This window comes from Sceloporus undulatus, chromosome 9, assembly GCF_019175285.1.
Source record: "Sceloporus undulatus isolate JIND9_A2432 ecotype Alabama chromosome 9, SceUnd_v1.1, whole genome shotgun sequence".
Taxonomy (NCBI): Eukaryota; Metazoa; Chordata; class Lepidosauria; order Squamata; family Phrynosomatidae; genus Sceloporus; species Sceloporus undulatus.
Window position 1 is genome coordinate 4,744,431 of NC_056530.1, and position 10,657 is coordinate 4,755,087.

Below are 10,657 nucleotides of genomic sequence, written 5' to 3' on the forward strand. Positions count from 1 at the left end.
CACTGGAGAAATAACCGGTTTGGGATCGCTTTAACTTGTCTGGCTCTAAGGCTATGGAATTCTGGGGTTGGAGTTTGTTGTGGGCCCGGAGCGTGGGCCCCACAACAAACTCCCACTCTCAGAATTCCATAGCCTTAGAGCCAGACAAGTTAAAGCGATCCCAAACCGGGTATTTCTCCAGTGTGTACGCAACCAGGGGAGAGGGGCGCTTCTCCTTCCTCCTCCCCGAAGGGCCGTCTCCTCTGGCTCCTTCTTCCCTCCTTCTCCCTGTTCCTCCTCCTTTCGCCCGGGAAGATGCCGGGCAGCCGCTCAGCGTCTCGGAGTTCCTGGCGGCGGCTTCGGAGGACCTGGCCTCGGCCTTCGCCTCCCAGCTGCCCAAGTGCCGCGCGGCGGGTCGGGGCCTTGGAGGAGGTCGGTCCCAAGAGGCCCAGGGGGAGAAGGGGAAAGGCTTGGGTGGAGGCTGGCGTTGTTGGGTGCCTCCGAGTACATTGTGGAGACCCCGGCTTTATCCTGGGCTTTTTTTCTTTTTTGGTCAGGTTTCTTCCAGAACGTGTTTTGTTGTTGCCCTGGCCCCTCTGAGGCTGAGAGTGTGTGATCTGTCATGGGTTTTCTTTGGCAGGTTTCTTCAGAAGGGGTTTGCCATGGCTGTCCTTTGGGCTGAGAGAGTGTGACTCATGGGTTTTCTCATCAAGTTTCCTCATAGGATTTTTTGCCATGGCTGTCTTGTGAGCGGAGCGAGAGAGGAGTATCATGTTTTGTTTTGGGCAGGTTTCTTCAGAGGGGGTTTACATTCGCTGTCTTCTGGAGGCTGAGAGAGTGTGACTTGCCAAAGTCACCCAATGGGTTTACATGGCTGAGCGAGAATTCAAACCCCAGTCTCCAGAGTCATAGTCCAGCATCTAAACCACTGGACCAGTTGGCCCCTTTTAAAAAAGCATTGATTGGGGGTCACTGTTTCTTGTTTGTTTGCTGGTGGTGCACCTGACGGTGGTGTCGTACCTCCTTTCATCAGAATCATGGAACCATGGAATTGCAGAGTTGGAAGAGACCGCAAGGGCCATCCATCCAACCCCATTCTGCAGCCAGGAACTCTCATCAAAGCATCCCTGACAGATGGCATTCAGCCTCTGTTTAAGGAAGGAGGACTCTACCACCTCGTTCAGCCAGGGGTCCCCATCCTATATCTGTGCATTTATTTTTCTACCCTAAGTGCAGATTACATTTCTCCGTGTTGAATTTCATTTTTTAGCTTTGGCCCAGCTTTCTAGTCTATTCAGGCATCTTGAATTTTGTCCTGTCTCTGGAGTATTAGCTTCTAATTTGATGTCATCTGCAAATTTGATAACGTATGCCCCCAATTTTGTCCTCCCAGTCATTGATAAAGATGTTGAATACACTGGGCCAGGACAGAGCCCTGTGGGACCCCACTGGTCACTTCCTCCAGGATGAAAAAAGACATTGTTGAGCACCCTTTGGGTTGCGGTCAACCAATTACAATCCATGTAACATTGACTTGTCTAGCCCACATTTCACTAGCTTGTTTGCAAGAATGTCACCTCAGAAGATTGCAAAGGCAAACCCTCTTTGAAGAAACCTGGCAAGAAAACCTTTGTGATTCCTCCAAACCAGCCTTGAGGGGAAGGAGGCTGAATCTAGAAAGCTTAGGCTACCAGCTTCTTTCTTTCAGCAAGTCTCAAGGGGCTTGAAGACCCCTTTGCGTATAAGCTAACCTATTAATAATGACATTAAATGACAAACGACTGGAGCTCAGCTGGCAACTGGTCTCACATGGAGAGAGGGACCATCTTCCAGTGAATCCAGTAACTTCACAAAATCCACCAGTTGATAAATTTATTGGTCCAACCAAAATGCACAATAGACATGTTGCAACATGTCTATAGTGCATTTGGTTGGTCAGGACATAGCCAGGGATTTTAGGAAGGGGGGGGGGGATCCAGACTAGTGCCACCATTATAATGGGGCTTGGGTTTCAGCGGCGCAGCAGCACGCACTATTCATTTTTCTAACAGAAGGGGGGAGGGTCTGGACCCCAAGAACCCCCCCCCTCTTGGCTACGTCCCTGAGTTGGTCCAATAAAGTCATCACTGTTTGGTGGATTTTGATGTTTGTTATTAGATTTGCTGTATGGCCAAATGACTTTATCATCTTTAAGGTGGACCATTCAAAGACATCAAGCCATTGTTCGTCTGAAAAATCGTATGTAAAAGGATCTTGAAGCAGCTTACTCACTCAAAACCCACCAAAATCAACTGTTTCACTCTACTCAGAGCTCCTGCGACCAGATTTTTTTTTTCTTTCAGTGAGTCTCAAAGGGGCTGCAAGATCCCTTTGCGACTGATTTTCCAGACCAACAGGACTCTAGGCTTTGAATTTTTCCCACGATAGCCAATTCTCCTTGCTGTTGTTGATACAGCTCTGGAGACCAGGGTTCGCGTCTTTGCTAGATAATGAAACCCACTGGGTGACCTTAGGCAAGTCACACTCTCTCAGCCTCAGGGGAGGCAAGGTCAACCTGCTCTGAAACAAACCTTGTCAAAAAAACAACAACCCATGATAGGGTTGCCTTAGGGTTGCCATAGTTGCAAACGACTTGAAGACACACAACAACAAAATGTAGTCGTATAATAAAAAAAACCCAAGGATTTCTATATACCATGATTTCTAGTGAAACACCTGGTGTTGAAATACGTATGTTACACAGACTTAACATTTCGTGTATATTCCTTAACTTAAGGGTATATTTTAATCTCATTTAGAAGGCACTTGAGTTATATTTGGAGTAATTAATGCTGTGCTGAAATCTCCCTTAATTGTCATTTTAAAAAATCTTCTGCTGTTGTTCTGTGCCTTCAAGCCCCGAGCCATCTCTGATTATTAGTTATTTTCTAAACGGTTACTATATGTATATATGTGTGTGATTAACAGGAAAGACAATTGCTACATTAATTGGTCAACTGAATATTTATGCGGTTTTTTTTGGGGCAGGAGGTCTTTCCTGTTTCCGGCTGCAAAGCATATTGGGCCAGCCTGTGCAACTCCTAGTGCTCCCAGCCAGCTGGTGCATGTCCGCTGGGGGTGATGGGAGTTGTGGCATTGGACCTGGACAGGCACACTAGTGTGAGGAGGTTCTGATTCAGAGGTCAAGAACTCTTCCTCTAGTTGGTGCCAGACAAGATCTACTTCCCTTGTGTTGTGAAGTTATGCGTTATTACAGGTATGGGTTGCTTCGCTCAGTTACTGCCAATGGCCTTTTCTTCTGTTTTATCACACTTTGTTGAAATTCTGGACATAGGAGTTTTCACCTGGGGCTGATTTCAGCATTAAAGAGATTAAAGCGCATTTAAAGCATCCTGCAACTGAAGTGGAAATGGTGAGTAACTGTGTGGAATGATTATCACACACAGTTGCGTAAATAAAGTGATATAGTGCACCTGTGTCCTAGACGGCTTTCAGCATATGTGTGAAAGCGCCGCGCGTGGGGGCAGCCACCTCCCATTGTGATTACTGGGGTGTGTGCCCGTGGTGTGCATGCACCACTGCATGCATGGCCCATTCAGTTAAATGGGGCTTGAGCATGTGCAGTATTTGCTTTACGCGGGGGAAGTCCGGAATGGATCCCAGACCCACAATCTGGGTCACCTGAAGAAAAAGTCCTCTGGCTGACAGGTGCCAACCTAGTCCTGGGGTGACTGGAGTCTGCTAGAGGATCTGAGTGATAGGTGGATCATATGGGAGGAGTCGATCCCATAGGTAACCTGGACCCAAGCCATGTAGGGCTTTAGAGTTGATAACCAACACTTTGTACCTTGCCTGAAAATGAATTGGCGGCCAGTGAATGATTTTAACATTGGGTGGTATGATTCACTCCTATATAGCGCACAACTAATCTGGCTACCATGCTTTGAACTAACTGAAGTTCCTAACTTGGAAACAGGGTAGTCCAAAGTACAGTGCATTGCAAATGCTGGTGTTGCACTACACTGCATTGCAAAAGTTGAATTGCCCTACCTTGCATTGCATTACCATTTTAGGTTTGCCAGCTCTAGGAGAGGGACCAAAGGCCTTCAAACAGTTTCAGAAACAGTCAAACAGCAACTCTCCTTGGCAATTCTGATCAACCTATTTATTCTTTGTGGATCTCATTCTTTCCTCAAGGAGCTGAAGATAACTACCTGGTCCTCATCCTCCATTTTATTGCATTTACATAATTTCAAAAACCCAAGAATACCCCCTCTCAGTGTTCTTACAGGAGGACCTGCAAAAAAGCGCTGGAACAAGAATAAGCCTTCCTAGGCAAAGATTGGGTAGGCTCATGTAGGGGCATGGGGGGTATAACCTATTCCAAAGAAGTCCTTAGATTAAATAGGAGATTAAGAGGCGTACTGTAGTAGAATTATCTGTCACATGATATGTACATCTATAAGAGCTCCATGAGTTAAGCATAGTAAACAGATTGAGAGGTTTGGATAAAAAATTAAAGGGAGAGAGAAAACAACGTAATGTCATTGTGGGGCTCTGTTATAGACCCCAGACGCGACTGCTGAAGGATGGTTTGTTCCTAAAATAAGTGATCAAACATTCAAAAAGGAGAGTAACAGAGATTTCAGCCACCCTGACCTTTGTTGGAAGACAAACTCGGGCAAGAATAGACAGCATCAATAAATTCTCACAAGTCTTTCAGATCAATTCAAGTGTCAGAGGCTGGCGAAGTCAACAAGTAGCTAGTTTATTTAGATTTTATCCTAAAAAACAGGGATGAGCCAGGGACGTAACCAGGCTAAAATCCTGGGGGGGGGGAGTCCAAGGACTACGTGCTACCATTATACTGAGGGCTTGGGCGCAGCAGCGCAGCAGCAACGCACCATTTCATTTTCAATGAAGGGGGTCCGACCCCAACAACCCCCTTGGCTAGTCCCTGGATGAGCAAATTCCGTGGGTGGACGTACTGCTATGCAATCCTTGGGTGGGTCTGACTACATTATCCTGAATTGCCACTAAAGAGCGAAAGGAAAGGCGAACGTTACGATAGGCAGCCGCACTTTGTTTTTTTTACACTAGTGAAATATTGGAAAGGCCCATGACTCAGAAATGGTTCAACGGGAAGGGATGGTCGCATGATGCATAGAGTTTATTAAGGTCAGACTGAAGAAACAATTCATAAACAGTGGGATGTTTCCTCAAAGAAATGAGAGTGGATATATACATAACTAGTGGTTTGAGTGCTGGAGTACTTACTCCTCTGGTATGAGGGTTTGATTCCCGCTCGCCATAAAACATTGGATCGACCTCAAGCAAGTACCTGCTCTCAGCCTTGGGAGGCATTGGCCAAACCTTCTTTTAACAAATTTGCCAAGGAAACCCTGCAATCGGTGTTCGCCTTAGGGTCACCAGAAATTGGAAATTCTCGACGGCAACAAAACAATGATTAAAAGTAACATACAAGAAATGGAAACCCACAAAGGGGAATTACAATGACTTGCCAATACAGTCGCTCTCCCTTACCATGTATTTTCTTATCCATGGATTTTTCACGTGTCCATGGCTTGAAAATACTTTACAAAATTATACAAAATACGTATGGCAACCTTGATTTTGACCTCTTTTATATAAGGGGACCAATTTATTATGCCATTATATTTAATGGGGGACTTGAGCATCAATGGATTTTGAATCCCACAGGAGATCCTGGAACCCAAACCAGCAGTTCCAAGGGTGCACTTGTCTTGCAAGGAGAAAGGCAGAAAGAACACTAAACCTCTGACTGAATGGCAGGCTTGCTAGAAAGAAAAATTGAAATTATGAAAGGGGGCTTAGGGTGTATGGAGCAAGTGCGAACACAAGGAACAGTAGGGCACTACTGGTAAATGCTAAAAGAGACAGAGAAGGGCTTAACACTTTCCTTTCCTCAGGGTTTTTTCTCAAGGGAGGAAACTGCTTGACTGGTGAAACAGAACAAATGATGCAGTAAAGGGATGAAAAGGAATAGACATACCTAGTGCTCTAAATCCATTTCAGATCTTAGGGCCTGATTGACTCAGCCACGCTTTTTAAGGGGCACTTGCAGATACACTCTCAGATGCATTATGGTCATCTTTGAGAATTCTGGCGAACAGGAAACGTCCTTGCCACTGGTTCTAGAAGACATCATTAAATAGTGGGGACAAGAAGCACTAGGACACTTACGTGTTTCAATTTCATGGGCCAAAAGCAACCTATGTCTCCAATTATTTTAAATAGAGACATAGTCTGTAACTGCTCTCTTCAGCAGTTGTACATTATGTATATTTTTTCCGGGTTGTTATATTTTACTTACCTTCTGCTTCTAATAACATCCATATCGCTGTGCGTGTGGGTGTGTTGTGTGTGTGTGTGTGTAAAACAAACAATCAGTGAGTTGCTTAGAAAGCAGCCTTGGTTTCTCAAAACACCTCTGCGTCTAATCTTATCTTTTCTTGGAGAGAATTACCCAACACTTGGTAGATTTGGTAATTGTATTGCTGGAGTATATCTTGGTTCCAGTAGGGGCTTTGACAAGTCTCCACTGATATCTTTCAGAAAGAATGTTAAATGTGGGCTAGGGAATGTCTTGTTTAGGTGGATTTTTAACTGGTTGCCAGACAGAGCCCACTGGTTCTATTCCTCCTGGGCCGAAATATCTAGTGAAATTGCCCTGGACTGATGTTGTTTAAAATCTTTATGAATGACTTTGATGATGGATGTAGGGCATGCCTATCAAATTTGCAGATGGACTACAAACTGGGAAGCTACCTGACTCCATGAGGACGGGAATCGCATTCAAAATGCCCATGACAGATTGCAGAGCTAAGCCAAAAACTACCAATAATGAATTCAATGGGGCTGCGTATAAGGCACTAATTTGGCCAGAACAAATTAAAATGCACAGATATAAGCTTCATTACCTTGCAACAATAATTCAGCTTACTTTAACTTCCCTGGCCAGTGCTTTAGACTTCTGGGAACTTGTTTTGTAGGGCATTAGCCTTCTCTGTCAGCACAGCTCTGGGCCACAAACAACTATCGTTTCTAGAATTCCATAGCCATTGACGGCATGGCAGTTAAAGTGGTGTCCACTAGGATTATTTCGAAGTGTAGATGCAAGCCACCTGGATAGTTTGAGAAAACCAGTCCATGTGAAAAGGGCCTCTGGAGGTCTCATTTTATCGTTGTTGTGCAATTCAATGTTTTTTTGTTTCTGACTTACGGTGACCCTTTAAGGTCGTGGGTGGCCCTTAACAGGATGTCCTTGCGCACGATTTGTTCAGTGGGGGGGCTTGCGTTTTCCCCTTTCTCTGAGGCTGATAAAGCGTCATCTGCCTACGGACCTTCAGTGGGTTTTTATAGCTGAGTAAGGATTTTAAACCCTGTCTTACAGTTCATAGCCCAATGCTCAAACAGCTACATCATTGATGGCTGCCATCTGGAGGCCATTAGACTGCAGCTGCAAAGATGTAGTTGCATCTGTTAAAGTAGACTGACTCTACAAAAGCTTATGCTTAATGCTGTTCTCAGTCGCAAAGGTGTTCCAACTTACCCTTGTCCAATGATAAGCCTTGGTCAGACCTCACTGAATCTTTGTTTTCTCGTTAGCGGGCTATTTCTGTGACCAAGAAATAGAACACAACCCCACTCTACCACATTTGTTGTTGTTAGTCATTTGAATCAACCTCAATTAATGTGAACCCTTGAATGAGATGTCTCCAAGTCCCCCTGTCTTCATTACATCTCTGCTATAGGTCTGTAAGGCACACTTCATGGGGGGGTACTTAATGCGCTTTGCGCGCTCTGCCGCCGCCGCGGTAGGTCCGCCAGGGGAGCAGAGCCTCAGACAGCGCGGACTCCCGCGCGGACGAAAAAAAGAAGCCTCAACAGGAGCTTCTTTTTCCGTCGCGTTGTGACGGCGGGCGCCAGGTGGCATCGCTACGTCCCAACGGACGCAATGCGTACGGAACGTCTCGGCGTTCCCAATACGCCAAAGATGGGCCGGCCTGTTACTGGCGCGCCATCTTGTTTCGGACGGAGTCAGTATTAGCCCAGGGGCGTCTATAAGAGACACCCTTTTTTAAAAATGGACGTCCTCTGGACGTCCCAATTCCGTTTTTGAAGAAAGCCTCATGGTTCTCCTTATTGAGTCTATCCATCTGGCATGTGGTCTCCTCTCTTTCTACTGCCCTATACCTCCTCAGCCCACATTGTCTTTTCTCATGAGTTGTGCCCCATTCTCATGCTATGGCAAAGTAAAAACAATCTGAGTTAATCATGTTGGCTCTCCAGGGTGAGTCAGGGTTGATTTGTTTGTCTTTTTTTTGTACTACCCTTTTTGAGGGAAGGGTTAAGATAGAGCATCAATTAAACTGGTTACAACCCCTTAAACCGACCCTGTTTCTGTTTGCATAGCCCATCAATGGATATGAGTGCCTAGAGTGGTGACACAGCCCCCACCTGCATGAGTTCACTGGGGGCCTGAACAAAGGCTAGCCTTGAGCCAACACAGTGGGAACTCTTAAAAAACCCCGTTCTCCACCGTTGCATGCCTCTTCCGCTCACGTGAATCTTCGCTGAATGTGCTGAGTCAGGGTGGAGTGAGCAAGATTCCCCCTTTCCTCAAATTTATATTGTCTGTGAGACAAGAATATTCTGGCTAATGTGTTAGCAGGATTCACTGTTGGGATTTTAAGCCTGTTATTGGTAACATTAATGCTTTGGGACTGGCTGTATTAGTGATAGTGGTTGTATGGAAACATGGTTTGAGGGTCAAAGCACTAGAACCTTTTGATTAGTAGGGATGATGACCCCACTGTCTCCTTGTTCCTCTGAATTAGCTGAAATCCTTCCTCTATGCAGGAAGGAGAAGTAGATTTTCTCTGCAAGAATATAGCATTGTGGCATTATCCCAGTTGGATTCAACGTGAAATCATTGTAGGACCTTTGAGACTGAAAGAAAGACATTGAAAAGAAAAAACAGGTTGCAGCCAGTGCTTTCGAGATTTAAAGCTCTACTTCCTCAGATGCATTTGGATTATGTACTATTGGACATGAAATGCTGATATTGGATCAACACATTTGGACTAATCTTGGGAGCATGTCTCTGATAAACTATCATGGGAAGCACTTCAGAAACTGCCACCATTGGGTATGTGCGTTTCCATTATAAACATCATGATTTATTTATTCAGGAACACACTTTGTTACTTTGGCGTGGGAAAACATGCATGTTCGGCTTTATCACAGGAATCCCACCACTGAAATGTTGCATGGAGGGTTTGGAAGATACAATCAAAAAGTACCTTCACCAATTTTTCCATTTTGAGAACTGATACCATGTTGGAGATTGGGGCTGAGTGGAACAGGGTGACATGTTAGCGAGGACTACTCTCACCATCTATGTAGCCTATAAGAGCGGGAGTATATCATATCTGTAATCTGGGTTAGTACACATTACCTAGCATCTGGCCTCTTGGTGATGGCACCTGCACAAGCTTTTTATCCAAGGAACCTGCCAGTCTCAATCTTGCACTCTGAGAGAAGTTTCCTTCTTCTTCTTCCTTCCTCCTTCTTCCTTCCTTCCTTACTTCCTTTTTAAACTCTGTGGTCCAAACTTTCGTTCCATTGCTTCTTTCTTGACCCAATCTCTCTTTGCCATTGGCTGTGTTCATGCTGTACCAAACCATTTACACTTCATCGCCCTGAAAGACCCATTGATGTTACTCACTCCAGCACTGTGGAGAAAGAGTGAGTTTCAAGGCTTACTCTTTGGGATAGCTGGACAAAGATTCAATCTGTTATGGTGCTGTTTTCGAAGCACAAAGTGTAGCATGGACGATTCTTACAGGAGAGGCTCCACAGGGTTGGTCTACATAGTTCACCGAGGGGACTCTGTGAGCGTTCACTACATGTGCAATGAAGAGATGTCCCATCCTGCTTCTCCTCTAGGAATGCTATCTTGGTATGACACATAATTGAATTTCTTCTTTTATTTGAAATTTGGTCCCTGTCTGTGCTTCCTAGAGGATGCGGGCGCATGCCTAACTGCAGCTGGATAGTCTACTGGGGCTTGTACAGACTGATTGGCGTGATTTCTGCTGGCTGGGCCAAGCCGCGTCTGGAGTGACTAAACTCATTTTTGGCAGTTTGTGGAATATGTTCTGCAAATACAATTTCATGTATGAAAGGTTTCCTTTGAACTAGTGAGCGATCATGTAAGTTTTTCCCTCTCCCTCATTCAATTTAAACTTAGCTTCTCTTAGATTACAGTTAAAAGAAAGATTTCAGCTGTGTAGAAGAGAGGTTACTGTCAAAGGAGGAATTAATAGAATTTATAGGGTGAAGGGGCCCCATAAGCCATTGATCCCTGCTCCTTGCAGAATCCCCGCCACAGTATCCCACAACCGGTATCTTCTCTGCGGATGTCCAGCGAAGGCCAGCCCCACCACCTTTCTAGGTAGTTAATTCCATGCTAAATCACCTTAAGGTCAGAGCTTCTCTCTAACTTTCAATGAAATTCTCTCTTCTAACTTAAAACTATTAGACCTGGGCCTACCTTTTTGGGCAGCAAGAGACAAACTGGCATTTCTTCTCTGTGCTTACCTTTTTAGATAGTTATAGAGTCATTCCTGTA